The 26,096-nt window shown below is 38.0% G+C and overlaps 1 protein-coding gene and 1 non-coding gene across 4 annotated transcripts in view; one reads left to right on the top strand and one right to left on the bottom strand.

Moving 5' to 3' along the window:
• Window positions 1-26,096, bottom strand: part of TAOK1 (TAO kinase 1) — a 204,000-nt gene that overhangs the window by 158,092 nt on the left and 19,812 nt on the right. The gene's annotated exons all lie outside the window — the stretch shown is intronic.
• On the top strand, window positions 4,753-4,859 carry LOC119515052. The gene has a single exon (XR_005212948.1). It is a non-coding gene; the product is annotated as a U6 spliceosomal RNA (small nuclear RNA).

Raw genomic sequence — 26,096 nt, 5'->3', positions numbered from 1 at the left:
TTTTTCTTGCCTCTTCAGTTAGGTCATTTCTAGTATACAGGAACATTACTGACTTATGTGCATTAATCTTATATCCTACCACTTTGCTGAACTTGCTTATTAGCTCAAGTAGCTGTGTCATTGGTTTCTCAGGGTTTTCCAAATAAAAGATCACATCATCTGCAAATAACGACAGTCCTTCTTCTTCCATTCCAATTCGGATGCCTTTTATTTCTTTGCCTTGCCGACTGCTCTGGCTAGACTTTCTAATACAATGTTGAATAACAGTGATGACAGTGGGCATCCTTCTCTCCTTCCTGATTCTAGAGGGAAGGTTTTCAGTCTCTCACCATCGAGTACTACACTAGCTGTGCCAGTTTGGATGTATTACGTTCCCCAAAATGACATGTTCTTTGATGCAATCTTGTGGGGGCAGATGTATTTGTGTTGAGTAGGTTTGAATCTTTTGATTGAGTGTTTCCATGAAGATTTGACTCAATCAACTGTGGGCGAAAACTATGATTGGATAATCTCCAAGGAGGTGTTACTCCACCCATTCAGGGTGGGTCTTAATCGAATCACTGGAGTCCTTTAAAAGTGTTCACAGACAGAAGGAGATGCTGCAGCCAAGAAAGAGACTTTGAAGAATGCACAGGAGCTGAGAGTGGAGCTAGAACACAACCTGGTATCATTAGATGCCAGACATGTGCCTCCCAGCTAACAGAGGTTTTCCAGATGCCATTAGCCTTCCTTCAGTGAAGGTATACTTATTTTGATGCCTTCATTTGGACATTTTCATGGCCTTCAGACTGTAACTTTGTAACCAAATAACCCCCCTTTTTAAAAGCCAATCCGTTTCTGGTATTTTGCATAAAAGCAGTATTAGCAAACCAGAACACTGACTGTGGCAAAATAATTTTTAGAAGAATAAAAATGAAGAACTCTTATTTCAAGACTTACTATAAAACTACAGTAAATCAAGACAGTATGATACTAGTATAAGCAGAGAAACAAAGCTTAATGGAACATGATAGCCTAGAAATACACCCACACATATACTGACAACTGATTTTTGACAAAGATACAAAAATAATTAGAGGGGAGAGGATAATCTTTTCTGTAAATGTTATGTGCTAAACCATCTGAACATCTACATGTCAAATTTTAAAATGAACCTCAGCTTCTTCCTCGTTGTTTAAGGGTGGGGGTTCCCTGATGCGAAGATAATAGAGGAGCTCTCGATAAGGTTGGCCATGGGATATGACCTCAGGGGAGTCTGAGAATCTGATATGAGTATATGACGACTTTTCATTCAATGAACCCTCTTCTGCAAAACACCTTGCCACAACGGAATTCAAAGGGGCTAAGCACAATTTTTGTTCCCTTTGTCCAGATTCCAGCCAAAAAGATTCGTATCAAGACCGACTGAATGAAAACAACTAACTCCACAGAAACCACAAGAGATCACTACCTAGATATTTGTGTACTTCTGGATAGGGAGAAATTTTTTTCTTAGAGATAAGAGAAAAAGATACCTGGGTCTGGAAGATAATTACTTGAAATATGCAGGGGAGTAAAAAAATTGAAGGGTGTTTTTCTTAGAAAATACCATTTGTCAGACATATCTGACCAAGAATTTGAAGATTTATATAATAAAATACAAGTAGTCCTTGCTTTGCATGGTTCCAATATGCATGAACATTAGTTACCACAGTTAAGTTAAATAACAACAGTCTGTCAAAAACGCATTTAAAATTTCAGTTACCACAGTGCTGTGAGTAGCATAAAGTACAAACTTTGCCGCTAGCTCTTTTGTCCATTACTTATTATGCAAACAAGATGTGCATCACAATCTATGACAAATCACATTAATATCTTCAAAGTCTGCTGGTGCTTGGTCACCAAGCATCTGTTACCCAGTTCACATACAAACAACAGTGCGTAGTCACATGGCCTCCTTGTCTCCCAGTGATAAACCCATGTGACATTTTACAAAAATGGATGGCAGAAACAGGGAACTGGTCAACAAAGATGATGGGGCGGTGAAGAAATGCAAAGTGATAATGCTGGAAGTGAAACTGGATGTGATTAGATTTGAAAATGGTGACAGCGAAACCAAGCTAGGAAGAGACCTAGGCCTGCAGGAAGCTACAGTATGAACCATGCTGAAAAAGTCCAATGAATATAAAAAACAAGGTAAAGTAGCTTTGATATCTTTAGCATAAATTGCACTAAGAACAGGAAGCCTCTCTCAGGTGAAATGGACCATTTACTTCAACTTTGAATTGAAGACTGGAGTGAAAAATAAATTCCAATCAGTTTGACTAGCATTCAGGCCAAAGCATTCACGTTAGCTGCAATGGTGAAAGAAAATGGTTAATCACAAGGAGACTCAAAAAGAACATTTTACTGCCAGTAAAGGCTGGATTCATTGTTTCAGAAGTCGGCATGAATTGATTAATGTTAAGCTATCTGGTGAAACGGCTAGCTCAAATAAGGATGCTGTGGTGAAATTTTCCCCCAGATTCCAAGAACTACAGGCAGTCCTTGCTTTGCACAGTAGGGCAGAACTGTACTTTGCAAAAAATTTTGCAGGGTTCAAATAGAACGGAAATGGCGTTATAGAAGATACAGATGACTGTGGGAATGTTGACACTGCTACTGTTCAAGAGACTAGATACGCAGCCAGAAGAACTTAACGATGGTGATTTACAGGCATAAGTGAGGCAAGTGGTTGTGACGAAAAGGATGAAGATGTCTCAGAGGAAGTAACTCTGGCAAGAAATTTCACATTACAGGAACTCTTGGGGACATTTCACTCTGGAACATTGGGTATCTATGTGACACCTGAATTCAGAGCTAGAGTGCCTCAGATATGAATGCCAGTATTAACACATAAAGCAACTGTTTAAAAAAAAAAAAAAAAAAAAAAAAAAAGCTGTAAAAGAGCCCAGACTTTAAATAGAGATATGAATGAAGGAAATCTGGTTAAGACTAGGGCAAATTGGGCCAAAGGGTAAAGGTTGAAACTGACTGTGTGTTAAAACTTCAACTTCCATGTGAGACCAAAGGAAGAAATGTTTATTTGGTGTGGGATCTATATTTTCTAACAATATAACTTCTACAGTCAGTTTGTTCAAATACCACAATTACATGGAACTTTGAACAGGAAGTGAGATATGGTAGATCTGTATAGGTTAGAGTGAAATAGCAACACATCCCAAAGTAATTTGGACGGAGAATAAAAATATATATTCAGGGCCTCCCTGAGGACCTGGGGGAGGATGCGGAGGTGTTGGACTTCCTCACCTGGATTGTTGCTGATGTTCTCACAAACAGCTTGACAAGACATCCTAACTAGGATAACAGTACTTAGAGACCATAATGAAGTTTTTCTTTTTTTTTTGGGGTGGGGCCTTATTTTTACTTTAATTATATATTTTACGTTTTAGAACAGGTTTGATTCACAGAAAAATTGAGCAGATAGTACAGAGAATTCCCATACTACCCCTGCCCACTGCACAGTTTCCTCTACTCTTAACATCTTACATGAGTAGTTTATATTTCTTATAAATGGACCAATACTGTTACATTATTATTAACAAATGTGCACACTTCATTCCAATTTCCTTAGTTTTTACCCAATGCCCTTTTTGTTTTAAGATCCAATCAGGATACTACAGAACCTTTGGTCGTCATGTCTCTTGGCTGTGACAGTTTGTCAGATCTGAGGAGTACTGATCAAATTATACTGCAGAATACCTCGCAATTATAATAAGTCCGACATTTTTCTCATGATCAGACTGGGGTTATAGGTTTTGAGGTGGAGGATCACAGAAGTAAAGTTTCATTTTCATCACATCGTATCAAGGGTACATATATCAACATGATCTATGACCTTGATCACCTGGTTGAAGTAGTATTTGTCAGGTTTCTTTTATGAAGTTAGTGTTTCCCCTCCCTCTTTCCATATTGCACCCTTTGGAAGGAAGCCACAATGCACAGCCCACACTTAAGGGGTGGTGAGTTATGCTCCCCATCTTTATTTGCTTTTTATCTGCTAAAGGTAATTCAGATAAATGACCTCAGATTCATAGAAGTTACTGCTTCTACACCAAGGGAAGATGAGATTCAAGACTATTTATTTTAAATGCAAAACAAACTATATCAGTTACTATTTCTATCACACAAAAGATACTGGCAAACTCAAAAAAGTAGTTTTTGTTTATCAAAAAGTATATTCTGAAAATTGCCATCTTGAACTGACACCCCAATAACATTAAAGAAAAGTACAGAAGGCACTAGGAGAAAAACAGTGTAAAAAAATCATATAATAAGTGAAGCACATAAAATTTTAAAAGAGGTGGAAATTTAGGTCAAAAGAATAGGAGAACCTCTCATGACTATGCAAAGCAGCACAAAAAAATACTGCAAATATTTTTTCTAACTAAAATACTGTCAGCCATACTATGAAACTCTGAACATTCCATGAAATTACAAACATAAAGACATTCACCTATGATTTGTATCAAGCCCTTACCAGATGAGGGCAACAAACTACCCAAATCCACATAAGTAAAACAAGGTATATGATTTCAAATCAGAGTATCGCTGGTCCATTTTTGGAAGGGAAAAAAGTGGGAAGGGAAGATATGTCACTCTAAAGGAGTAACAATGCACACTAATCGACAGACATTACATACAGCCATAAAACTAATGTGAAAGTTATTAGCTATATTTTCTACATTAATGATGGAAAAAAGAATGAGCAGAGTGCTCGCTTCGGCAGCACATATACTAAAATTGGAACGATACAGAGAAGATTAGCATGGCCCCTGCGCAAGGATGACACGCAAATTCGTGAAGCGTTCCATATTTTTGATTTTAGTAACATGTCCCTTAATCTACTGTTTTTTGAACTTAGATTTGCATGAAAAAAGAAAAGATCCTGACATCTTTAAAGAATCATTAATAAATTGTGCATTTATTAAATGGCTAGTATTTGAACTCTGCCTGTTTAAGTCACTTACACCTATGCTAAAAACAGCAAAAAAAAAAGAAAAAGTAAAAAAAAAAAAAAAAAAAGAATGAGCAGAACAAGAAAACTAAATACCATTTCTCTCCCCAGTTTCTAAGGATTTTCAGAGGCTCTCTACATTGGAGTAAAAAACTAACATCCACATTCCAGAATCTCAGCAGAGCTAAGCAAGAGCACTATTATAAACATCAATACAGACCCAGTACCAAAGGCCAACATCTCTATGTCTGAGCAAAACATCCGTAATTTAGATTTCAAAGGGGAACCTAGAAAGCTTTTTCCTGTGTTTAAAGAACCTTTTCTCAGACACTCACTTAACCTTTAGAATATTAAGAATAGGCCCAACCATAAGCAGGCCCAGCCTCTCCCTTGCAGTAACAGTCCTCCCAAGGGCAAGTCCCTTGACTGAGAGCTCAGCCCATCAAACCACCAGTCCCCAATGTCTGTGAGCACATCAGCAACCATCGAGGTGAGGAAGCCCAACAACCCTGCATTCTCCCCCGGCAATGTTCACATTAGCGGTAGCATATAATATTTCTCTTTTTGTGCCTGGCTTATTCATGCAAGTTGTCTTCAAGATTCATCCAAGTTGTCATGTTTCACAACATTGTTCCTTCTTACTGCTGCATAATATTCCACTGTGTGTATATACCACATTTTATTTATCCACTCATCTGTTGAAGGACATTTGGGTTGTTTCCATCTCTTGGCAATTGTGAATAATGCTGCTATGAACATTGCCGTGCAGATATCTGTTCACGTCACTGCTTTCAGATCTTCCGGGTATATACCAAGAAGAGCAACTGCTGGATCGAAGAGTAACTCTATATCTAGTTTTCTAAGCAACTGCCAGACTGTCTTCCAGAGTGGCTGAACCATTATATACTCCCACCAACAATGAATAAGAGTTCCAATTCCTCCACATCCTCTCCAGCATTTGTAGTTTCCTGTTTGTTTAATGGCAGCATTCTAATTGATGTGAGATGGTATCTCGTTGTAGCCTTAATTTGCATCTCTCTAATAGCTAGTGAAGCTGAACATTTTTTCACGTGTTTCTTGACTGTTTGTATTTCCCCTTCAGGGAACTGTCTCTTCATATCTTTTGCCCATTTTGTAATAGGGCTATCTGTATTATTGTCATCGAGTTATACCATTTCTTTATATATGCAAGAAATCAGTCTTTTGTCACAGATATGTGGTTTCCAAAATTTTTTCCCAATAAGTTGGCTGCATCTTCACCTTTTTGACAAATTCCTTTGAGGTACAGAAACTTCTAAGCTTGAGGAGTTTTTATCTATTTTTTCCTTTGTTGCTTGTGCTTTGAGTATAAGGTCTAGGAAGTAACCTCCTAATACAAGGTCTTGAAGATGTCTCCCTACATTATCTTCTAGGAGTTTCATGGTACTATCTTTTATATTGAGGTCTTTGATACACTTTGAGTTACTTTTTGTGTAGGGTGTGAGGTAGGGGTCCTCTTTCCTTCTTTTGGATATGGATATCCAACTCTCCCAGCCCCATTTGTTTAAAAGACTGTTATGTCCCAGTCTGGTGGCTTTGGGAGACTTATCAAAGATCAGTCAACCGTAGATCTGAGGGTCTATCTCTGAATTCTCAATTCGATTCCATTGATCAATATATCTATCTTTGTGCCAGTACCATGCTGTTTTGACAACTGTGGCTTTACAATAAGCTTCAAAGTCAGGGAGTGTAAGTCCTCCCACTTCGTTTTTCTTTCTTAGAGTGTTTAAGCAATTCAAGGCATCTTCCCTTTCCAAATAAATTTGAAAACTAGCTTTTCCAAGTCTGCAAAGTAGGTTGTTGGAATTTTGATTGGGATTGCATTGAATCTGTAGATGAGTTTGGGTAGAATTGACATCTTAATGACATTTAGCCTTCCTATCCATGAACATGCAATATTTTTCCATCTTTTAAGGTCCCTTTCTATTTCTTTTAGTAGAGTTATGTAGTTTTCTTTGTATAGGTCTTTTATAACTTTGGTTAAGTTTATTCCTAGTTACTTGATTTTTTTAGTTGCTAATGAGTGTCTCTTCCCTTCTTTCATTTCCAGCATATAGAAACTACTGACTTACGTGCATTCATCTTGTAGCCTGCTACTTTGCTAAATTTGTTTATTAGCTCCAGTAGCTGTACCATCGATTTTTCTGGGTTTTCCAGATATAAGATCATATCATCTGCAAACAATGACAGTTTTACTTCTTCTTTTCCAATTTGGATGCCTTTTATTTCTTTGTCTTGCCGGATTGCTCTGGCTAGCACTTCTAGCACAATGTTGAATAACAGTGGTGACAGCGGGCATCCTTGTCTTGTTCCTGATCTTAGGGGGAAGGCTTTCAGTCTCTCACCATTGAGTACTATGCTGGCTGTGAGTTTTTCATATATGCTCTTTATCATATTGAGGAAGTTTCCTTCAATTCCTACCTTTTGAAGTGTTTTTATCAAAAAGGGATGTTGGATTTTCTCAAATGCTTTTTCAGCATCTACTGAGATGATCATTTGATTTTTCTTTTTTGATTTGTTAATGTGTTGTATTACACTGATTGATTTGCTTATGCTGAACCATCCTTGCATGCCTGGAATGAACCTCACTTGGTCATGGTGTATGCTTTTTTAATGTGTCCTTGGATTCGATTTGCAAGTATTTTGTTGAGGATTTTTGCATCTATATTCATTAGGGAGACTGGCCTGTAGTTTTCCTTTTTTTGTGGCATCTTTGCCTGGTGTTGGTATTAGATTGATGTTAGCTTCTTTAAATGTGTTAGGCACTTTAAGTCTCCTCCTGAATACCTCTTTGTTGCTCAAATGTGGCCCTCTCTCCCTACCTAAGCCAACTTCGCTGTTGAAATCACTGCTCTCCCCCTACGTGGGATCTGACACCCAGGGGTGTAAATACCACTGGCAACATGGAATATGACTCCCGGGGAGGAATCTGAACCCAGCATCATGGGATGGAGAACATCTTCTTGACCAAAAGGGGGATGTGAAATGAAATGAAGTAAGTTTCAGTGGCTGAGAGATTCCAAAAGGGACTGAGAGGTCACTCTGGTTTACACACACTATAGATAACCCTTTTTAGGTTCTAATGAATTGGAATAGCTAGCAGAAAATACCCGAAACTATCAAACTACAATCCAGAACCCTTGAATCTTGAAGACAATTGTATAAAAATGTAGCTTATGAGGGACAACAATGTGATTGGGAAAGCCATGTGGATCACACTCCCCTTTGTCCAGTGTATGGATGGATGAGTAGAAAAACGGGAGGGGAAAAAAAAAAAAAAAGCACTCAGCATTCTTTTTTACTTTAATTGTTCTTTTTCACTTTAATTTTTATTTTTATTACTTTTGTGTGTGTGGTAATGAAAATGTTCAAAAATTAATTTTGGTGATGGACGCAGAGCTATATGGTGGTACTGTGAACAGCTGATTGTATACTTTGTAAGACTGCATGGTATGTGAATATATCTCAACAGAATTGAATTATTAAAAAAAAAAGAATTGGCAGGTTACAAATTTTATTATTATAAAAATGGCAAAGTTCTTGCTTAACTAGCAAAAGACATAATATATTCTCAAATGGCCTGAGGGGAATTCTTACATGCTTCCTTTTCCACATTTATGCAACTTTAACTACTGTATTTCATTACTATACACAAATTGCATCTAGATTTTTTATTTGCTAGTGGAATTTAAAACCACATAACTTTTTAAAACCGCTTTACAACTCACATTTAAAGTGTACAATTCAATGATTTTTGGTATATTCACAGAGTTGTGTATCTATCACCACAGTCAATTTTTGGACATTTTCATTAACCTAGAAGGAAACCCTACATCCTTAACCATAATATCCTACATCCCCCATCTTCCCAAGCCCTAGGCAACCACTAATGTAATTTTTGTCTCTAGAGATTTGCCTGTTCTTGACATTTCATATAAACAGAGTCATGCGATATATGGTACTTTGGTCTGCTTTCTTTCACTTAGTATAATGTTTTAAAAATTCACCCCATTAAATTGGGTATTTACTTGGAAAAACTGAGAGCAGGGACACGAATGGACACTGCACACTGGTGTTTATGGTGGCAGTATTCACGATTCACAATGAATGGAAGTGACCTAAAGGTAAATCAACTGATAAACCAACGGTGAACTGTGGAGCATACATTCAATGGAATACTGAGCAGCGGCAAGAGGAAATGAAGTTGTAATGTATGCAACTAGGTGAATGGACCTTGAGGACAGTATGTTGAGTGAAATAAGCCAGAATCGAAAAGATAAACATTATAATGCCTCACTAATAAGAACAAACTATAACTGAATCTTAAGAGGGGAAGGCTTATTATAAAGGTTCCTAGATTGTAAGCTGTTACAACAGTCACATCTTTTCATGAGCTGTAATGATTATTTCTAAATTCTGAGATGATGAGCTGTTTGTGTATAACCTGGTCAGTCCCTGGAACTTTGGGTATCTGAGTAACACATGAGACTCAAAGCCAGAATGCAGCACCTATGAACGTCAGCAAATGCTAAATAAGCTGGAAAAAAAAAAAGAGATCAGATTTAATTAGAGACGTGAACAAAATGGACCTGGTTAGGACTAAGGTAAACCAGACTAAAGGGAAAAGTATGATACCAACTATATTTTAAAACCTCAACTTCTATGTGAGACTAAAGGTGGAAAATCTATATTTTCTGTAGCATGCTATATAAATTTAACTTGTATGGTAAGTTTATTCAAACACCAGAATTACATGTAACCTTGAATAGGGAGTGAGATCTGGTTGGTTTGTATAGATCGGCATGAATCTCCGATACATCCCAGAGTAATCTGGGCAGAGAATAAAAATGTATTGGCAAGAGGCGGGGCAAGATGGCAGACTGGTGAGCTGTATGTTTTAGTTACTCCTCCAGGAAAGTAGGTAGAAAGCCAGGAACTGCATGGACTGGACACCACAGAGCAATCTGACTTTGGGCATACTTCATACAACACTCATGAAAACGTGGAACTCCTGAGATCAGCGAAATCTGTAAGTTTTTGTGGCCAGGGGACCCGCGCCCCTCTCTGCCAGGCTCAGTCCTGTGGGAGGAGGGGCTGTCAGCTCCGGGAAGGAGAAGGGAGAACTGCAGTGGCAGCCCTTATCGGAAACTCATTCAACTGATCCAAACTCCAACCATAGATAGACTGAGACCAGACACCAGAGAATCTGAGAGCAGCCAGCCCAGCAGAGAGGAGACAGGTATAGAAAAAAAAAAAAACACGAAAAACTCCAAAATAAAAGCGGAGGATTTCTGGAGTTCTGGTGAACATAGAAAGGGGAAAGACAGAGCTCAGGCCCTGAGGCACATATGCAAATCCCGAAGAAAAGCTGATCTCTCTGCCCTGTGGACCTTTCCTTAATGGCCCTGGTTGCTTTGTCTATTAGCATTTCAATAACCGATCAGATCTCTGAGAAGGGCCCTTTTTTTTAAATCCTTTTTTCTTTTTCTAAAACAATTACTCTAAAAAGCCCAATACAGAAAGCTTCAAAGACTTGCAATTTGGGCAGCTCAAGACAAGAGCAGAACTAAGAGAGCTCTGAGACAAAAGGCAATAATCCAGTGGCTGAGAAAATTCACTAAACACCACAACTTCCCAAGAAAAGGGGGGTGTCCGCTCACAGCCATCATCCTGGTGGACAGGAAACACTCCTGCCAATCGCCAGCCCCATAGCCCAGAGCTGCCCCAGACAACCCAGTGTGACGGAAGTGCTTCAAATAACAGGCACACATCACAAAACTGGGCGTGGACATTAGCCTTCCCTGCAACCTCAGCTGATTGTCCCAGAGTTGGGAAGGTGGAGCAGTGTGAATTAACAAAGCCCCATTCAGCCATCAGTTCAGCAGACTGGGAGCCTCCCTACACAGCCCAGCAGCCCAAAACCACCCTGCGGGGACGGCACTCACCTGTGACATAGCACAGTCATCCCTCAACAGAGGACCCGGGGTGCACAGCCTGGAAGAGGGGCCCACTTGCAAGTCTCAGGAGCCATACGCCAATACCAAGGACTTGTGGGTTAGTGGCAGAGACAAACTGTGGCAGGACTGAACTGAAGGATTAGACTATTGCAGCAGCTTTAAAATTCTAGGATTACCAGAGAGATTTGATTGTTAGGGCCACCCCCCCTCCTTCACTGCCCAGAAACACGCCCCATATACAGGGCAGGCAACACCAACTACACACGCAAGCTTGGTACACCAATTGGACCCCACAAGACTCACTCTCCCACTCACCAAAAAGGCTAAGCAGGGGAGAACTGGCTTGTGGAGAACAGGTGGCTCATGGATGCCACCTGCTGGTTAGAGAAAGTGTACTCCACGAAGCTGTAGATCTGATAAATTAGAGATAAGGACTTCAATTGGTCTACACATCCTAAAAGAACCCTATCAAGTTCAGCAAATGCTATGAGGCCAAAAACAACTGAAAATTATAAAGCATATGAAAAAACCAGATGATATGGATAACCCAAGCCCAAGCACCCAAATCAAAAGCTCAGAAGAGACACAGCACCTAGAGCAGCTACTCAAAGAACTAAAGATGAACAATGAGACCATAGTACGGGATACAAAGGAAATCAAGAAGACCCTAGAAGAGAATAAAGAAGACATTGCTCCAATGAGCCCTCTACCATAAGTTTTACCCTTGGGAAGACGGTTGCTGCAAAGGAGAGGCTAGGCCTCCCTGTATTTGTGTCTAAGAGTCTCCTCCTGAATGCCTCTTGGTTGCTCAGATGTGGCCCTCTCTCTCTGGCTAAGCCAACTTGAAAGGTGAAATCACTGCCCTCCCCCCTACGTGGGATCAGACACCCAGGGAAGTGAATCTCCCTGGCAACGTGGAATATGACTCCCGGGGAGGAATGTAGACCCGGCATCGTGGGATGGAGAACATCTTCTTGACCAAAAGGGGGATGTGAAAGGAAATGAGATAAGCTTCAGTGGCAGAGAGATTCCAAAACGAGCCGAGAGATCACTCTGGTGGGCACTCTTACGCACACTTTAGACAACCTTTTTTAGGTTCTAAAGAATTGGGGTAGCTGATGGTGGATACCTGAAACTATTAAACTACAACCCAGAACCCATGAATCTCGAAGACAGTTGTATAAAAATGTAGCTTATGAGGGGTGACAGTGGGATTGGGAATGCCATAAGGACCAAACTCCACTTTGTCTAGTTTATGGATGGATGTGTAGAAAAGTAGGGGAAGCAAACAAACAGACAAAGGTACCTAGTGTTCTTTTTTACTTCAATTGCTCTTTTTCACTCTAATTCTTATTCTTGTTATTTTTGTGTGTGTGCTAATGAAGGTGTCAGGGATTGATTTAGGTGATGAATGTACAACTATGTAATGGTACTGTAAACAATCGAAAGTACAATTTGTTTTGTATGACTGCGTGGTATGTGAATATATCTCAATAAAATGATGATTAAAAAAAAAAAGACATTGCAAGACTAAATAAAAAAATGGATGATCTTATGGAAATTAAAGAAACTGTTGACCAAATTAAAAAGATTCTGGACACTCATAGTACAAGACTAGAGGAAGTTGAGCAACGAATCAGTGACCTGGAAGATGACACAATGGAAAATGAAAGCATAAAAGAAAGAATGGGGAAAAAAATTGAAAAAATCGAAATGGACCTCAGGGATATGATAGATAATATGAAACGTCCGAATATAAGACTCATCGGTGTTCCAGAAGGGAAAGAAAAGGGTAAAGGTCTAGGAAGAGTATTCAAAGAAATTGTTGGGGAAAACTTCCCAAATCTTCTAAACAACATAAATACACAAATCATAAATGCTCAGCGAACTCCAAATAGAATAAATCCAAATAAACCCACTCCGAGACATATTCTGATCACACTGTCAAACACAGAAGAGAAGGAGCAAGTTCTGAAAGCAGCAAGAGAAAAGCAATTCACCACATACAAAGGAAACAGCATAAGACTAAGTAGTGACTACTCAGCAGCCACCATGGAGGCGAGAAGGCAGTGGCACGATATATTTAAAACTCTGAGTGAGAAAAATTTCCAGCCAAGAATACTTTATCCAGCAAAGCTCTCCTTCAAATTTGAGGGAGAGCTTAAATTTTTCACAGGCAAACAAATGCTGAGAGAATTTGCTAACAAGAGACCTGCCCTACTGGAGATACTAAAGGGAGCCCTACACACAGAGAAACAAAGAAAGGACACAGAGACATGGAGAAAGGTTCAGTACTAAAGAGATTCGGTATGGGTACAATAAAGGATATTAATAGAGAGAGGGGAAAAATATGGCAAACATAAACCAAAGGATAAGATGGCCGATTCAAGAAATGCCTTCACGGTTATAACGTTGAATGTAAATGGATTAAACTCCCCAATTAAAAGATATAGATTCGCAGAATGGATCAAAAAAAATGAACCATCAATATGTTGCATACGACAGACTCATCTTAGACACAGGGACACAAAGAAACTGAAAGTGAAAGGATGGAAAAAAATATTTCATGCAAGCTACAGCCAAAAGAAAGCAGGTGTAGCAATATTAATCTCAGATAAAATAGACTTCAAATGCAGGGATGTTTTGAGAGACAAAGAAGGCCACTACATACTAATAAAAGGGACAATTCAACAAGAAGAAATAACAATCGTAAATGTGTATGCACCCAATCAAGGTGCCACAAAATACATGAGAGAAACACTGGCAAAACTAAAGGAAGCAATTGATGTTTCCACAATAATTGTGGGAGACTTCAACACATCACTCTCTCCTATAGATAGATCAACCAGACAGAAGACCAATAAGGAAACTGAAAACCTAAACAATCTGATAAATGAATTAGATTTAACAGACATATACAGGACATCATCCCAAATCACCAGGATACACATACTTTTCTAGTGCTCACGGAACTTTCTCCAGAATAGATCATATGCTGGGACATAAAACAAGCCTCAATAAATTTAAAAAGATTGAAATTACTCAAAGCACATTCTCTGACCACAATGGAATATAATTAGAAGTCAATAACCATCAGAGACTTAGAAAATTCACAAATACCTGGAGGGTAAACAACACACTCCTAAACAATCAGTGGGTTAAAGAAGAAATAGCGAGAGAAATTGCTAAATATATAGAGACGAATGAAAATGAGAACACAACATACCAAAACCTATGGGATGCAGCAAAAGCAGTGCTAAGGGGGAAATTTATAGCACTAAACGCATACATTAAAAGGAAGAAAGAGCCAAAATCAAAGAACTAATGGATCAACTGAAGAAGCTAGAAAATGAACAGCAAACCAATCCTAAACCAAGTAGAAGAAAAGAAATAACAAGGATTAAAGCAGAAATAAATGACATAGAGAACAAAAAAACAATAGAGAGGATAAATATCACCAAAAGTTGGTTCTTTGAGAAGATCAACAAGATTTACAAGCCCCTAGCTAGACTGACAAAATCAAAAAGAGAGAAGACCCATATAAACAAAATAATGAATGAAAAAGGTGACATAATTGCAGATCCTGAAGAAATTGAAAAAATTATAAGAGGATATTATGAACAACCGTATGGCAACAAACTGGATAATGTAGAAGAAATGGACAATCTCCTGGAAACATATGAACAACCTAGACTGACCAGAGAAGAAATAGAAGACCTCAACCAACCCATCACAAGCAAAGAGATCCAATCAGTCATCAAAAATCTTCCCACAAATAAATGCCCAGGGCCAGATGGCTTCACAGGGGAATTCTACCAAACTTTCCAGAAAAAACTGACACCAATCTTACTCAAACTCTTTCAAAACATTGAAGAAACTGGAACACTACCTAACTCATTTTATGAAGCTAACATCAATCTAATACCAAAACCAGGCAAAGATGCTACAAAAATGGAAAACTACCGGCCAATCTCCCTAATGAATATAGATGCAAAAATCCTCAACAAAATACTTGCAAATCGAATCCAAAGACACATTAAAAAAATCATACACCATGACCAAGTGGGGTTCATTCCAGGCATGCAAGGATGGCTCAACATAAGAAAATCAATCAATGTATTACAACACATTAATAAGTCAAAAGGGAAAAATCAATTGATCATCTCAATAGATGCTGAAAAAGCATTTGACAAAATCCAACATCCGTTTTTGATAAAAACACTTCAAAAGGTAGGAATTGAAGGAAACTTCCTCAACATGATAAAGAGCATATATGAAAAACCCACAGCCAGCATAGTACTCAATGGTGAGAGACTGAAAGCCTTCCCTCTAAGATCAGGAACAAGACAAGGATGCCCGCTGTCACCACTGTTATTCAACATTGTGCTGGAAGTGCTAGCCAGGGCAATCCGGCAAGACAAAGAAATAAAAGGCATCCAAATTGGAAAAGAAGAAGTAAAACTGTCATTGTTTGCAGACGATATGATCTTATATCTAGAAAACCCTGAGAAATCGACGATACAGCTACTAGAGCTAATAAACAAATTTAGCAAAGTAGCGGGATACAAGATTAATGCACATAAGTCAGTAATGTTTCTATATGCTAGAAATGAACAAACTGAAGAGACACTCAAGAAAAAGATACCATTTTTAATAGCAACTAAAAAAATCAAGTACCTAGGAATAAACTTAACCAAAGATGTAAAAGACCTATACAAAGAAAACTACATAACTCTACTAAAAGAAATAGAAGGGGACCTTAAAAGATGGAAAAATATTCCATGTTCATGGATAGGAAGGCTAAATGTCATTAAGATGTCAATTCTACCCAAACTCATCTACAGATTCAATGCAATCCCAATCAAAATTCCAACAACCTACTTTGCAGACTTGGAAAAGCTAGTTATCAAATTTATTTGGAAAGGGAAGATGCCTCGAATTGCTAAAGACACTCTAAAAAAGAAAAACAAAGTGGGAGGACTTACACTTCCTGACTTTGAAGCTTATTATAAAGCCACAGTTGCCAAAACAGCATGGTACTGGCACAAAGATAGACATATAGATCAATGGAATCGAATTGAGAATTCAGAGATAGACCCTCAGATCTATGGCCGACTGATCTTTGATAAGGCCCCCAAAGTCACTCAACTGAGTCATAATGGTCTTTTCAACAAATGGGGCTGGGAGAGTTGGATATCCATATCGAAAAGAATGAGAGGACCCCTACCTCACCCCCTACACAAAAATTAACTCAAAATGGACCAAAGATCTCAATATAAAAGAAAGTACCATAAAACTCCTTGAAGATAATGTAGGAAAACATCTTCAAGACCTTGTATTAGGCGGACACTTCCTAGACTTTACACCCAAAGCACAAGCAACAAAAGAGAAAATAGATAAATGGGAACTCCTCAAGCTTAGAAATTTCTGCACCTCAAAGGAATTTCTCAAAAAGGTAAAGAGGCAGCCAACTCAATGGGAAAAAATTTTTGGAAACCATGTATCTGACAAAAGACTGATATCTTGCATATATAAAGAAATCCTACAACTCAATGACAATAGTACAGACAGCCCAATTATAAAATGGACAAAAGATATGAAAAGACAGTTCTCTGAAGAGGAAATACAAATGGCCAAGAAACCCATGAAAAAATATTCAGCTTCACTAGCTATTAGAGAGATCCAAATTAAGACCACAATGAGATACCATCTAACACCGGTTAGAATGGCTGCCATTAAACAAACAGGAAACTACAAATGCTGGAGGGGATGTGGAGAAATTGGAACTCTTATTCATTGTTGGTGGGACTGTATAATGGTTCAGCCACTCTGGAAGTCAGTCTGGCAGTTCCTTAGAAAACTAGATATAGAGTTACCATTCGATCCAGCGATTGCACTTCTCGGTATATACCCGGAAGATCGGAAAGCAGTGACACGAACAGATATCTGCACGCCAATGTTCATAGCAGCATTATTCACAATTGCCAAGAGATGGAAACAACCCAAATGTCCTTCAACAGATGAGTGGATAAATAAAATGTGGTATATACACACGATGGAATACTACGCGGCAGTAAGAAGGAACGATCTCGTGAAACATATGACAACATGCATGAACCTTGTAGACATAATGCTGAGCGAAATAAGCCAGGCACAAAAAGAGAAATATTATATGCTATCACTAATGTGAACTTTGAAAAATGTAAAACAAATGGTTTATAATGTAGAATGTAGGGGAACTAGCAATAGAGAGCAATTAAGGAAGGGGGAACAATAATCCAAGAAGAACAGATAAGCTATTTAACGTTCTGGGGATACCCAGGAATGACTATGGTCTGTTAATTTCTGATGGATATAGTAGGAACAAGTTCACAGAAATGTTGCTATATTAGGTAACTTTCTTGGGGTAAAGTAGGAACATGTTGGAAGTTAAGCAGTTATCTTAGGTTAGTTATCTTTTTCTTACTCCCTTGTTACGGTCTCATTGAAATGTTCTTTTATTGTATGTTTGTTTTCTTTTTAACTTTTTTTTCATACAGTTGATTTAAAAAGAAGGGAAAGTTAAAAAAAAAAAAAAGAAAAACAAGGAAAAAAAAATACGTAGAGCCCCCTTGAGGAGCCTGTGGAGAATGCAGGGGTACTTGCCTACCCCACCTCAATGGTTGCTAACATGACCACAGATATAGGGGACTGGTGGTTTGATGGGTTGAGCCCTCTACCATAGGTTTTACCCTTGGGAAGACGGTTGCTGCAAAGGAGAGGCTAGGCCTCCCTATGGTTGTGCCTAAGAGCCTCCTCCCGAATGCCTCTTTGTTGCTCAGATGTGGCCCTCTCTCTCTGGCTAAGCCAACTTGAAAGGTGAAATCACTGCCCTCCCCCCTATGTGGGATCAGACACCCAGGGGAGTGAATCTCCCTGGCAACGTGGAATATGACTCCCAGGGAGGAATGTAGACCCGGCATCGTGGGACGGAGAACATCTTCTTGACCAAAAGGGGGATGTGAAAGGAAATGAAATAAGCTTCAGTGGCAGAGAGATTCCAAAAGGAGCCGAGAGGTCACTCTGGTGGGCACTCTTACGCACACTTTAGACAACCCTTTTTAGGTTCCAAAGAATTGGGGTAGCTGGTGGTGGATACCTGAAACTATCAAACTACAACCCAGAACCCATGAATCTCGAATTCAGTTGTATAAAAATGTAGCTTATGAGGGGTGACAATGGGATTGGGAAAGCCATAAGGACCACACTCCACTTTGTCTAGTTTATGGATGGATGAGTAGAAAAATAGGGGAAGGAAACAAACAGACAAAGGTACCCAGTGTTCTTTTTTACTTCAATTGCTCTTTTTCACTCTAATTATTATTCTTGTTATTTTTGTGTGTGTGCTAATGAAGGTGTCGGGGATTGATTTAGGTGATGAATGTACAACTATGTAATGGTACTGTAAACAATCGAAAGTACGATTTGTTTTGTATGACTGCGTGGTATGTGAATATATCTCAATAAAATGAAGATAAAAAAAAGTAAATGAATAATAGGGGGGAAAAAGGAGTATGAGAGGTTTTGGGTGTTCTTTCATACTTTCATTTTTACTTTTATTCTTATTTTCACTTTTATTTCTTGGCGTAATGAAAATGTTCAAAAAATTGACTGTGGTGATGAATGCACAACTATATGATGATACTGTGAACAATTAACTGTACATTTTGGATGAGCATATGGTATGTGAATATATCTCAATAAAGTTGTATTTTAAAAAAATTCATCCTTGCTGTAGCATGTATCAGGACTCATTCCTTTTTCTTGCCAAATAATATTCCATTGTATAGAATACCATATCGTGTTTATCCATTCATTATCAAGACATTTTGGGTGTTTCCACTATTGGCTATTATGAATAATGCTGCTATGAATCTCACATACAAGTTTTTGCATGGACATATCCTTTCATTTCTTTTAGGTAGATATCTAGGAGTGGAATTCCTGAATTATATGGTATCTGTCGGTTTAACTGTTTTAGGAACTGCCATATTGTTTTTCAGAGCAGCTATACCATTTTATGTCCCCACCAGCAGTGTACGAGGGTTACAATTTCTCCACATCCTCACCACTTGCCATTGTCTGTGTTTTAAATTACAGCCATTCAAGTGGTTGTTCCTGTGAATAACTAGCTTTTTCCCTTTAAATCTAAACTGCACTGTGAATACTGTACATGACTATCTCCTTGCTTTGAGGAAAAAGGAAGAGAAGATGAATTTCAGTTTACCTCTTACAAAAGTGAATATTACGGATACTTTCAGAGTATTTTACTACTCTAATTTTCACCTGCTTATTTCTATTGTTTATTTAAGCTATTACATGTTTTTATTTAACCACCAAAATCATTTTTGATTTGCATTAAATTTTATAAAATTTATAACTTAAGGGGTCTTAAACACTTAAATTTTATACCAGTTTCACTATTATCTTCTCTTTTTAATTCTCTTAGTAGTATGTATTTGTATCAAACAATTTGGCACTGAATTATATAGTAAATCCAAATATTCTACATCTTCAAAGATTTATTTATTTATTTATGTGTTTGTTTATTTATTTATTTATTTATTTTTGTAATTGAAACTGAGCTCTTTGAGAATCAAAAGTTTATTTTAACCATTTGGGATAGGAATATTTCCTAACTGTATTACACACTTCCATGCAGTCTTACTTCCCTTTTTATAAGACAGAGCACACTGAACATAATTATTATTTTCCTGCTGACTCAGGATCACCATTATGAACACAATGACTATGAGTAAGTCATCCTTCTGTGCTTTAGTTGTCTCTGAGCCTCAGTTGTGTCATCTGTAAAATGTCATATTTTCATAAGATCTTTTTTTAAGTCAGACTTCTTTGAACATCCAATTCAGTTACAGATTCTTACCCCATAAAAATGTACATGTTCACATACATAGTAAATTGAACACAACCTCAGGAAGTTGATAGACCTATTATAACACACATAAGCAATTCATGGACTTGGCATTAAAGGGGGGAGGGGAGGGACTAGATAGTTAATCCCCAGGATCTTTTCTGATTCTAAATTTCTGATTCCAATACAATCTAATACAGTGGGATATCCTCAAGATCTATATAGGTTCACAGAGCTGTGCTTTTTTACTTCTTGTGGTTTTAGAAATAGTTGTCCTAGTTCATTGCAAGCACCCTACTCTGACTGCTAGTTATTTGTTGTCCAAAATGTAAGAGAATTTAAACTTTAAAAAGTCAACTAGATTGAATTCAACAATTAGTACTATGTAATCTATGCCAAGCACTGTAAGGAAAGGATACAAAATATAACTAGTTTCTACTAAAAAGTTAAGACAAGTAATTACAAAAAAGAAAAATATCTCATTAAGTACAAAATTGGGACACTGAAGAGTCAAAAAGAACATAGAGAAGAACAAGAGGAGTATAGCCTGTTTGGGACAATTTCATGAAAGAAGACTTAAATGGACAGGGAGGAACAGAACAGATGAGATCAAAAGTGCACTAACAGAGAGGAAGAAGTAAAACTTTCACTATTTGCAGATGACATGATTCTATATGTAGGAAATCCAGAAAAATCTACAGCAAAGCTACTAGAACTGGTCAATGAGTACAGCAAAGTGGCAGGCTACAAGATCAACACGCAAAAATCTGTAGTGTTCCTATTCACAAGTAATGTGCAACAAGAGGAAGAAATCAAGAAAAAAAATCCCTTTTACAATAGCAACCAAAAGAATCAAGTATTTAGGAATAAACTTAACCAAGGACACAAAAGACCTTTACATAGAAAACTATAAGAAACTGCTAAAAGAAATTGAAAAGACCTAAAAATATGGAAGAACATACCATGTTCATGGATTGGAAGACTAAATATAGTTAAGATGGCAATTTTACCTAAACTGATTTACAGATTCAATGCCATACCAATTCAAATCCCAACAACTTACTTCACAGAAATAGAAAAACCAATAACCAAATTTATTTGGAAGGGCAAGGGGCCCCGAATAGCCAAAAATATCTTGAGAAAGAGGAACGAAGTGGGAGGTCTCACACTACCCAACTTCGAAGCATATTACAAAGCTACAGCGCTCAAAACAGCATGGTACTGGCATAAGGACAGATATACCGACGAATGGAATCTAACTGAGTGTTCAGAAGTAGACCCTTGAATCTACGGACAACTGATCTTTGATAAGGCAGTGGAGCCAAAGCAACTGGGAAAGAGCAGCCTGTTCAATAAATGGTGTTTGGAGAACTGGATATCCATTTCCAAAAGAATGAAAGAGGATGTCCATCTCACACCTTATACAAAAATTAACTCAAAATGGATCAACATTAGCACCAAGACCATAAAACTCTTAGAGGAAAATGTAGGGCAATATCTTAAAGATCTTGTGATAGGAGGTGGTTTCTTAGACCTCACACCCAAGACGCGAGCAACCAAAGAACAAACAGACAAATGGGATCTCCTCAAAATTAAACACTTTTGTACATCAAAGGAATTTGTCAGAAAAGTAAAAAGGCAACCTACACAATGGGAGATGATATTTCGAAACCACATATCAGGTAAGGGTTTAATATCCCGAATATACAAAGGAATCCTGCATCTCAATAACAGAAAGACAAACAATCCAATTAAAAACTGGGCAAAAAACATGGACAGACATTTTTCTGAAGAGGAAATACAAATGGCTCAAAAACATGAAAAAATGCTCAACTTCACTGACTATTAAGGAAATGCAAATCAAAACCACAATGAGATATCATCTCACACCCACCAGAATGGCCATTATCCAAAAAACAGAAAATGACAAGTGCTGGAGAGGATGTGGAGAAAGAGGCACACTTATCCATTGTTGGTGGGAATGTAGAATGGTGCAACCACTCTGGAAGACAGTGTGGAGGTTCCTCAGGAAGCTAAATACAGATGTGCTGAATGACCCAGCTATTCCACTGCTAGGTACATACTCAGGGGAACTGAAACTTAAGACACAGACAGACATTTGTAAACCGATGTTTACTGCAGCATTATTCACAATTGCCAAGAGATGGAAACAGCCCAAATGTCCATGAAAGGATGAGTGGATAAACAAACTGTGGTATATACACATGATGGAATATTATGCAGTTGTAAGATAGAACAAAGACATGGATCGTATAATAATGTGGATGAACCTTGAGGACATTATGTTGAGTGAAGTTAGCCAGAAACAAAAGAACAGATTCTGTACGGAGTCTGTGGTCAACAGTAACACTGCAATATACCTCTATTAAATGTAACAAAGGCAATATACCAATGCTAAGTGTATATGAGAGGGAGATATAGGGGAGGAATATGGGATTCTTGGTAGTGGTGTTATTTTCTGTCCTTACTATTATATTGTATTGTATGACATGCTATTTTTCTTTTTATCATTTTTTTTTATTGTTGCTAAAAAAAAAATTTTTTTTCTCGTAGCAATCAATATGTTCAAGTGCTGATTGTGGTGATAAATGTACAATTTTATGATGATACCATGAACAACTGATTGTACACTGTGGATAAATGTATGGTATGTGAATATAACTCTATAAAATTGTAGGAAGAAATATATATAGGAATAAAAGTGTTGGAGAAAACATGGTGAGAGGGATGTACCTATCTACTGTTGATGAGCAGCTAGAATGGTGTAGCCTTTCTGAAGGTCAGTGTGGTGGTTCCACAAAAAGTTAAGTATGTGGGGACCATAAGGTCCTGCAACCTCATTACGGGGTATGTCATCTGAAGATCTGGGAGCAGAGACAGGAATGGACATTTGAAAACTGGTGTTCATGGAGACAGTAATCATGATTTGCAATGGGTGGAGGTGACCTAAGGGTACATATTCTGAGGAACAGAATGGTGAACTGCGGTGTATGCATACAATGGAACACTGAACAACTATGAGAAGGAGTGAAGGTGTGACACACACAACGAGGTGAATGGATCCTGTACACAGTATTTGAGTGAAGTACGCAAGAAATAAAGGCAAACAATATAATGCCTCACCAATATGGACTAACTACAATGTGTAAACTCAGAATTGAATCTTAGAACATAGCTAACGTGGACATGATTATTATAATAGTCCCTAGATTGTAAGCTCTTACAGCAGTTAATTCTATTCCTGAATTGTAATGCCTATCTCTGAACTTCGAGATGCTGATCCCTTAGTGTATAACCTGATTGGAACTGGAACAATGTGTATCTATGAGACACGTGAAACTCAGAGCTAGATCTCGGCAGATATGAATGTCAGTATTAGTGCATACAGCCACTGCTAAAAAAAAAAAAAGCTAAAAAAGAGCCCAGACTTCAATTAGTGATATGAATGAAGCAGATCTGGTTAAGACTAGGGCAAACCAGGCCAAAGGGTAAAGGTCGAAACTGACTGTGTTTTAAAACTTCAACTTCCGTATGAGACCAAGGGAAGAGATGTCTATTTGGTGTAGGATCTATATTTTCTTAACAGTATTAACTCTACAGCCAGTTTGTTCAAACACCACAATTATATGGAATTTTGAATAGGAAGTGAGATACAGTAGGTTAGTATAGATAAGAGTGAAATAGTGACACATCCCAAAGTAATTTGGGCAGAGAATAAAAAATATATTTACAGCCTCCCCCCACCCCACCCCGAGGAGCTGGGGGAAGGTGCAGAAGTGTTGGACTTCCTCACTTGGACTGGTGCTGATGTTGTCAGAAACATTGGGACTGGCAGTTTGATGTGCCCAGCTCTCGATCATGGGACTTGCCCTTACGAAACTCATTATTGCAAAGGAGAGGCTAAACTTGTATATAATTGTGCCTAAGAGTCTCCCCCTGAGTACCTCTTTGTTGCTCAGATGTGGTCCTCTCTCTCTCTAACTGAGCCACCTCGGCAGGTGAACTCACTGCCCTCCCCTCTACGTGGGACCCGACTCCCAGGGGTGTAAATCTCCCTGGCAACACAGGATATGACTCCTGGGGATGAATCTGGACCCAGCATCGTGGGATTGAGAACATCTTCTTGAACAATAGGAGGATGCAAAATGAGACGAAATCGTTTCAGTGGCTGAGAGATTTCAAATGGAGTCGAGAGGTCACTCTGGTGGACATTCTTACACACTATATAGATAACGCCTTTTAGGTTTTAATGTATTGGAATAGCTAGAAGTAAACACCTGAAACTACAAGGGGTGACAGTGTGATTGTGAAAACCTTGTGGATCACACTCCCTTTACCTGGTGTATGGATGAATGAGTAGAAAAATGGGGATAAAAACTAAATGACAAATAGAGTGGGATGGGGGGATGCTTTGGGTGTTCTTTTTTCACTTTCATTTTTTATTCTTATTCTGATTCTTTCTGATGTAAGGAAAATGTTCAGAAATAGATTGTGGTGTTGAAAGCATAACTATATGATCATAATGTGAACAGCTGATTGTATACCATGGATGATTGTATGGTATGTGAATATACTTCAATAAAACTGAATCTAAAAAAAAAAAAAAAAAAAGTGCACTAACAGGAAATCATGAGCACAGGATTAAACACATGTGATAGTAGTTGTATGCTGGGCAGTAAGCCTGCACAGATATGGTGTGGTCAATTGCAGATAGCCTTAAAAACTAAACAAAAGAAATACTTGCCAAAAATAATCAATGGCACTGCAACGCAGTAGCCTTGATTCTTAAACATGATCATAAAACTAGCTTACACAGTGAGACCATGTGATTGTGAAAAACTTGTGGCTCATACTCCCTTTATCCAGTGTATGGACAGATAAGCAGAAAAATGGGAACAAAAAGTAAATGAATAATAGTGGAGGAGGAGGGGAATGAGATGTTTCTGGTGTTTTTTAATACTTTATTTTTATTCTTCGGAGTAATGAAAATGTTCAAAAACTTATTGTGGTGATGAATGCACAACTATATGATGATACTGTGATCCACTGTGCACTTTGGATGACTGAATGGTATATGAATATATCTTAATAAAATCGCATTAAAAAATAATAAATGGTAATGAAGTCTGAATAAAGGGCTATTAAGAAGGAAGGCACAAGAAGGAGCCTTCTTGTTAGAAACTTTCTATAGCTTGATCTGAGTGGTGGATACATTTGTAAAAATTCATTTGTACACTTTATTGTATGAATATTATGCCACAGTTGAAATAAAGACAAATAGTTGCCAGATGATATGGTATCTTTGTAGGTTTAACCAGGTACAGAAGAGTGGTGTATAAAGAGATGTCTTACAGCAACACAAAAAAGGAACTGCAATGGAAAAGGAAAAGATAGCCTTTTAAGTAATTTAGAATTAAGGTAATAACTAACACATATAACACAGTGGGCCAGGTACTCTTCTGAGAGTTGTATATATAATATTGCATCTTATCCTTTTATCAACCCTATGTGATGGGAATTATTATTATTATCCCCATTTTACAATGATTAGATTGAGGTCCAGAAAGGCTCAGTAATTTGTCCAGGGTTATACAACAACGAGAATGCCCATAACAATAAACTCGTTGTCATCACTCTATGCACCTACACACTCATGTACATACACAACAACAACAACAACAAACTAAAACTGGCAGTCAATCTCAACCTACCAACAAGAACACGGGCTTTTAAAAACAGTGCTTTAGGGATGGAGTCCATCCAACAGCCTTATCCTCTTTCCCTATCCTGTGATTTCAACATCAGCACCATCCTTTTACCCAATTTCAGAGACAGCTGTGCCCACCTGACTATAAACCTCACTCAGCCAGAATACTGTCTGCATTATCACTCCTATATCCCCTACTCCTAAAATAAGGTTTCATGAAAATGAAAAGTAGCTTCTCACAAGAATGTTAAAGATCTGTAGGAAAAAAAAAAGGATGAAACATATTTCAAAGAAAGAAATCGCATGACTTCATAACCTACTGGATGACTATAGGTGAGAGAGAAATTAAAGAATCAAAAACAATCCCAGTTTCTAGCCTGGAAAACTTCAAAAGGATTATCAGAAATTAACAGATATGTCCATCAAAAAGGCTTGTACACAAATGCTCTTGGCAGCTTTATTCAC

The sequence above is a fragment of the Choloepus didactylus genome, chromosome 18 (assembly GCF_015220235.1).
Source record: "Choloepus didactylus isolate mChoDid1 chromosome 18, mChoDid1.pri, whole genome shotgun sequence".
NCBI classification, from domain to species: Eukaryota; Metazoa; Chordata; class Mammalia; order Pilosa; family Megalonychidae; genus Choloepus; species Choloepus didactylus.
The sequence above is the reverse complement of the archived record's forward strand: the minus strand, read 5'-3'. Positions and strand labels throughout refer to the sequence as shown.